General features: G+C 42.5%; 1 protein-coding gene across 2 annotated transcripts in view; it reads right to left on the bottom strand.

The window, feature by feature from the left end:
• EDA2R (ectodysplasin A2 receptor) overlaps window positions 1-7,434 on the bottom strand; it is a 60,345-nt gene that overhangs the window by 40,037 nt on the left and 12,874 nt on the right. For both annotated transcript variants that reach the window (XM_019647965.1, XM_019647968.1), the window contains exon 2: window positions 3,610-3,736. The gene's annotated coding sequence lies outside the window, so the exon portion shown is untranslated. The remainder of the gene's footprint in view (window positions 1-3,609; window positions 3,737-7,434) is intronic.

The following is a 7,434-nucleotide window of genomic DNA, read 5'->3' as shown; positions in this document are numbered from 1 at the left end:
CCCAATAAAAAAAAAATCTAAAAAAAAAAAATGCTGCTGTGGGCTCAGGCGGCGGAGGAGGAGAAACTGCAGGGGCTGAAATCCTGGGGCTGCTGCTATTAGCTGCGTGACCTTGGGCAAGTTACTTAAATGCTCTATGGTTCACTAACCTCATTTGTAAAATGGGAATAATAGTAATCCTTTCCTCATAAAGTTGTTTTGAGGATTACATGAGTTAATACAACATATTCTTAATGTGTGTAAGGAGCTTAGAACAGTGTCTGGGATATTCTAACATATAAGTGTTTATTGAATTTAAACAAACAAACAAACCAACAAATACAAGCCCTTTAGGGCCCTCTGATGTCATCTGTGAGACTTAAACAAAAATAGCTATCTGATGTATCACTTCAGCCTGTGCCTGAACAGACTGTTGGATTAGATGACCTTGAAACTCTAGAGCAGTGCTCCTGACACATCTATGCGCAAACAAATCACCCAGGGATCTCATTGAAGCACAAATTCTGAGTCAGTAGCTCTGGTGTGGGGCCAAGACTCTGACTTTCTAACAAATCCCGAGTTGATACTGATGCTGCTGATGCACAGACTCTACTTACAGTAGCAATGGTCTAGAATAAGGTCTATTATTATATAATTATTATATATGCATTCCAAGCACACAGGAATCAGAGAGCCTACTTTCAAATCTTGGCTGCGCCACTTCCCCGGGCCCCTTGTGGGGCCTTAGGCAAGTTTTTCAACTTCTTTGTACCTCAATTTCCTTATCTCTAAAATGGAGGTAACAGTAGTACCTATTTCATACAGTTGCTTTGAAGGTTGAATGAATTAATGCACGTAATAGTGCCTGGCGTATGGAACATGTTATATAAGTATCTACTATCATCATTCCCTTGGGTCTATATTTATCATACAATGAATAAAATAAGTGCTCAGGGAGGCAGCTGGAAGGAATACAGACTCTAGAATCCAGACACCTCAATTCCAACTCTGGCTCTGGCATCTACTAGCTGTTGGCTCTTCAGCAGAAAACTTACCCTCTCTGAGCCTCAGTGGTCCCATCTGCAGATAGAGGCTAATAATACTTTCTTTATGAGGTTGTGACTGTGAAATGAGCTAATGTTTATAAAGCAAGCAGAATGTAGTAGGGGCTTAAAAGATACTCCAGGTCCTAGAGTTCAAGAGGATGGGTGTGGCTGTAGGATAGGAAACAGATTGGTGGAGTAAAGGCTGGTGGTGGATACTAATTAGTAGCTCACTGCTATGACTTGAGGCAAGAAGTATTAAGGGGCTGATCTATGGTGATGAAGAGAGGGGATGGAAGCAGGAGCGATTCTGGAGTTGAGGCTGTGGAGTTATGATATGTGGTGTCAAGGGAGGATTGAGTCTTTGTGGCAGTGTCACTTTCTCATGTAATCCCCACTGGTCCAGTACTCGCCCTTTCCCCCACTTCCTGTTGATTTCCTTACTGGCACTGAATGAAAATCTGTAATCATTTAATTCATTTGCTTACTTGTTTAATGTTTGTTCTTTCCCTTGTACCAATCAGTGAGAATCACAAGCTGATAATTAATAGCTGATACTTATCAAGCACTTGTTATCCGCTTGGCACTTTTCTCAATATTTTACATATATTAATGTATTTAATCCTTGGCGCTACCCTGGTATTAGTCACAATTTAGAGATGAGAAAATTGAGACACAGACTGATTTGCCCAATAGCAAACAGCTAGCAAGTGGCAGGGCTGGGATATAGAGCAGAAGGAATAAAGAAAAGAATGAGCGGATCGGGGTCAAAGGGCAAAATGGGAGCGATCAAGAAGACTTTTAAGACGTTGCGCTTGAGGTGCCAAGGAAGCCCCCATGTTGGAATGTCTTGCAGATGAAGAAATGTCAGCTGTGGGAAAGGAGGACCCTTTAGCCTGGGGACACCCTCACCTTACACAACCACAGTGTCTTTCACTTTTTAAACACAGTTCCTTTCCAGCTGAGATGGGAACATCCTTCAAGGACACGATTAGGGGCCTTTCAACATCCCCAGCCTCAAGGACTCACCCAACCTTCGTGCTCTCAAATACATTGTTCTCCCTCTTTCGATCCTGCTCGGCAGACTGCAGGAACAGGGAGCTGTGCTAGGCCACTGGTGACACTTTTCTGAGTAAACTACGTTGGAAGGGTATTTGCTGGTGCACCGACTATGGATCCACACCATCGTGATTCTTTGAAGAGAAGGTAGGAAGGAACAATATTTACTGAGCATTTATAAATCATTCAAATGTACCCCTTCATAGCTTAAAATAGTCTTATGGCATAGGAATCACTATCCACATCTTACAGATGAAGAAGCTCCTTGTGCTCCGTGATGCTTCCTGAGATAAAGGTGCCAGGGGGTCTTCAGGTTCCAAAAGCTGTTGATTTATTATTTGGGAAATGACCTTAAGCAGCAACTATGACACTGCTACCCTCCACCATTACTTGTTCAATGATACTGTACAGTACTGAGTGCTGTGCCAAGAGTTTCACAGGGATGAATTCATCTCACCCTTGCACAAATTTTATGGAGCCAAGAACATTGGAATCATCCTTGTCTCTTCTTTTTCTCATACCTCACAGTGAATCCATCAGCAAAACTGATCAGCTCTGCCTTCAAAATATACTATGAGCCCCACAACTCTCAGCACCTTCACTGCAACTACTCCATTGCAAGTGACCATCGCTTTTCACCTGAATTATCGCCATAGCCTGCAACGGGTCTCCTTGCTTTTGTCCTTAGTCCATTTCAGTCTATTCTTGACTCAGCAGCCAGAGTGATCCTTTGAAAATGTAAATCAGTCCAAGGCTGTCCAAACCATTCCAATGGCTGGCTTCTTATTTAGGTTAAAAGCTAAAGTCCTTAACAATAATCCCTCCTGCACCACTCTGTACCTATATCTCTAATTTCATCTCCTACCACTGCCCCTTGCCCACCACAACCAATCACAATGGCCTCCTTGCTGTTTCTTCGAACACTTGAAGCATATGCTCTAAACTTAGTCTTTGCGCTTGCTGTCCCTTCAGCCTGGGTAATGCTTCCCCCAGATATCTGCATGGCTTCTTCCCTCACTTCCTGCATGTCTCTGCTGAAATTTCACCTTATCAGAAAGACTTTCCTAAACACCCTATGTAATACAGGGTAATGGGATTGCCAGGGCCTTTTGGACTTTTCCTCAACACCAGCCCCAAAGACCTTAGTTATAATATGAGGGTCAGTAGAGTTAAGGCTTTCAGCACTGCCCTCTACGGGGGAGCCACTCTGACTCCATGTGCCAGGGTAGCAGAGGTGAGGTTGGGTTAGCTCATTTCTTGGGAGCTCCCTCCATGCCCTTCTCTTAATATGGGCAGGAGTCACTCCATGAACTTTAACCAACTACTCCCAGGGAAAGGGTTTCTCTGATTACACTTCATTGCTAGACTCAGCCTGACCTGACAGCTTGCTAGACAGGGCCAGTCTCCCTCTGCCTATCTCTTGGGCCAGTGATGTCCATCTGGGGCCCAGTGAAAAATGCAGGGCTCCCTGATGTTACCTCCAGGTCTCATTCAGGGATTACCTAGGGTCACTCAGAAGAATACTGACCTTGGCTGTGACTTAGAGAAGCCCGAACAGCCTCTAATTCCAGGATTCAATACAGGCAGAGGGATGTCTCATGGGAGAGCTTCATGGCTATCCAGGCAGACTGCAGCCCTTAAAGTCCCTCTGGAGGCTGGAGACAGAGAACAGAAGCAGAAAATGAAGGCACCAGGAAATAATACTGAAGCTTCCGTTGCAACCCCTATGGAATCGAGCATCTATAGGGATGTCTCTGAATACCAAGATCAGCTCCTGGTGCCCTGGAGTCAGCCTGTGGTATGATGACCTTTCCCACAGGTGTCTGAGGCAATGGCATATACAGGCTTGGATCTTCTGGATTAGAAAACTGGGATAGAAGAACGAGATACTCGCAGCGCTGGGATATTTCCAACTTCAGTTGGGACCTAGCTTAGTTCAGCCGTCTTTTCTCCCCTCCTTAATTGCCTTTCTTTCTACCTGCCCAAGATGGCTGTCTCAAACTCGTTCCTCTTTTTCAAGCACCCAACACGAATACACCCAACCCAGTCTCCTAGTAGATGACTTCACCTCCAGTTTCAGTGAGTCAGTAAAAGAGCACCAGGCTAGAGCCCTCTAAACAACTTCTGATCCCTCCATCTATAAGCTTCTTCTTGCCTCTTATCTCAGAGCTTTCTTTCTTCTGTCCCTGATTAATCTATCCTGCTTGCTCTGCTTTGCTCTATCTTGTATCTTCCTCTAGCTGTTTCCCCTAAACTCCATTTTTCCATTTGGAGCCAAGATTCTGGAAAGGGCTTTCCACAGGCATGGCTTCTGTGTCCTCTCACCTCCATCTCTTATCTCTAAGTTCACTACATTCTGCTCTCCTCATGGTCACCTATATGTTCCTTGCTGCAAAACCCATGGATTCTTCCTGTCTTATTCAAATTCTTTGAAACATTCAAAATTGTTTGGTTCCTTTCCTCACTGACTCTTTTCTCTTGACTTTTACGGAACCCATGTTTTCACTCCTTCCTCTATAACTTCTTTCAAGTTCTCCTCCATATTCCCTCAAATAAATGCTGGGGCTTTTTAGAGTCTCTCCCCCCTCCATTAACCCTCTTTCTTAATTCTAACTTCTCTCACTGGGGTGTGAACCTATGTGGCAGGGATCTTATCTGTCATTTCACTGATGAATTCACACACACAACAGTACTAAAGCATACTAAGTGCTGACTATATCTTTGTTGAATAAATGAATGAATAAATAACTGAATGGATGGGTCCACGGAGAAGAATGCTCACTTTTGAATTCATCCTTCTTTAAGGAGCTCCCTGACCCCAGGTCGGTCACCATACAAAGAAGGTGGCCAGAAAGAGCATTGATATCTACACTCAAAATAATAATGACAGCCAACACTTGATCACAACTTGATCATCTCTCTGTCAGAACCTGTGCTAAATGTTCTACATGCACTATCTCATTTAATCTTTATAATAACCCTATGAGGTAAATACCATGATATCATTCACATTTTATAGATGAAGACATTGATGTACAGAATAAAAGATAACTTGTCCATGGTGCCACAACCAGCAAGTGACAATTGACCCAAGGTTCTCAAGAATAGCTGATTCCTGAATTAGTCATTGCCACACTCAAAAGTACTTTCTTTCCCTCCCAACAAAGGCTCTTCCAATCCTCCCTAGACAGCTATTCTCAACTTGTAACTTTTCCTTAAAATCCCTAGTCTGGCACCTAATTCTCAGCCCAGAAAATGGACTCCTGTCTTCCTCATCAAGAAAACAGATGTTGTTAGGCATGGAGTCCCTCTATCTCCTTCCCTCATGCTTATAAGGTCCTCTCTCTCTTCACCCATCCTGACTTTTCCTCTGGGAGAAGAGGAGAGCATGAGCCTTTTCCCCCTCCCCTGCCCCCTGTGGACCATACTTCATTTTTTAACCCCTTACTCACTGGTATCTTTAATATTCACCTTCTCTCTTGTGTCCACCCCCTCTACCCCCAAACATATCCAATTCCTTCCCACTGTGAAATAAAATCAAACCTTCTTCCACATCAGTTCTTTCACAAATAGGCTCATCTCTCTTCCTCTCTCAGCCAAATTTCGGGCTAGAGTAGTCTCCACTCAATGTTTCCATGTGTTCACTTTCCATTAGTTTCCAAATCTATTGTAATCTGGCATTTAGCCTTCTGTTCTCTCCCTGAGGTCACAAGTGACCTGTTTACTGCCAAATTTTAGGGAATATTTTCACTCATTTTCTTATTCATTTATAGGTTTTTTCCAGTGCTGGCCACTCTTTTCTTTGGAAAATGTTCTTTCTTGTGTTGAAAAACACCACTGTCTCCTGGTTTCCCTCTATTTCTCTAAAACCCCCTTTCTCACATTGTGTCAAAAATTCTCCTTTATCTCACTCCACGATGTTAATGAGGCCAGGGCTCTCACAACACTTTATACACACGATCTCATTTATGCCACTGAATAACCTTTTAAAGTAGGTACTAATTTCCTTATGGTACACATGCGGCAACTCAGGATCAGAGAAGTTAACTGAATTGTTTAAGGGCACACAGCAAGTACAAGCTTAATCCAGAACTATAGTCAGAACCTAACTCTAAGCATGCCATATCATGCTGCTTGCTCCAGTGTGTAAGAACATGACACAATAGAGCGGCTCTGAATTCTGAATTGGAATCCTAGATCTGTCACTTACTAATTTGCATGCTGTGTGATCTTGGGCAAATACTTTAACCTCTCTGAGACTCAGTCTCCTCATCTGTAAAATACAGAAAGAAACAAAGTTGCTCGAAAAATCAAAGAGGAATATTTACAGACTTCCTAACCCAGGTCCAGACACAGGAACTCAATAACTGAGATATGTTAGAATAATGGTGATGACGATGGCTACAGTTATTAGCCTTTTTCCAAACTACTTTTCCTGCCCTTTGTCTAACCTTAGTAGTCTACTTCCTTGTTACTTCTTTCTGATTTTGTTTGTTTTTATTCGACTCAAACATCCTGTGAGAGAATGTAGTTTCGACTGAGGCAAGTAGCTAAACCCGAGTCTTTGCTACACACTGCCTAGGCTTAGAAGCTCAGCATGCACTGACCAGAAGGCTGTGCAACTCTGACTCTTCTAAACATGTATTTTGAATAATATTACTTTAAGCTGATGGGTAGCATACCCCTTTAGAGTTCTGTACACCTGTATCTCATTTAATTGTTATAATCACAGAAGGTGGCATTACTGCCATTATGCCAATTTACTAATTGGAAAGGACAGAAATGCCATCTCTTGGAGGTGTACTATATGCCGGAACTGTGATAGGCAATTTATAAGTTATCTCAGTAATTCTTCTAGAGCATTGCTATGATCTGAGGATTATTAGCTCCATTTAAAAAAATGAAACAAAAATGGATAAAGGAAACATTAAGTGACATTCAAATGAACCCATAATTGCTAACCAGAAGTGTTAAGAGATTTGTTTCTGAATTTTCTAAGTTTAAATCCAAAGCTGTTTTTACTGCACCATACGACTTTCACCTATAGACAGCCTTGTGGGGACAGAAAACTGTCAATGGGGATGCAAAAAAGGGGGGTTAGATAATTCTCTCTAAGACCCTACTTCCAGGATGAGGCTCATAAGGCCAGCATTTGTACAAAACATTAGGATTGTTTACCTCATTTGAATTTCAAAAGTGGAGAACTGTATGATTTCACTGCTATGTGGTATATAAAACTGAAAGCAACAAAGGAACAAGACAAACAAATAAACAAACAAAAACTCATAGACACAGACAATAATTTAGCGGTTACCAGAGGGTAAGGGGGAAGAGGGGGTAGATCAGGGTAAAA

The sequence above is a fragment of the Hipposideros armiger genome, unplaced genomic scaffold (assembly GCF_001890085.2).
Source record: "Hipposideros armiger isolate ML-2016 unplaced genomic scaffold, ASM189008v1 scaffold_119, whole genome shotgun sequence".
Taxonomy (NCBI): Eukaryota; Metazoa; Chordata; class Mammalia; order Chiroptera; family Hipposideridae; genus Hipposideros; species Hipposideros armiger.
Note: the sequence above shows the minus strand (reverse complement) of the source record. Positions and strands in the feature narration are given on the sequence as shown.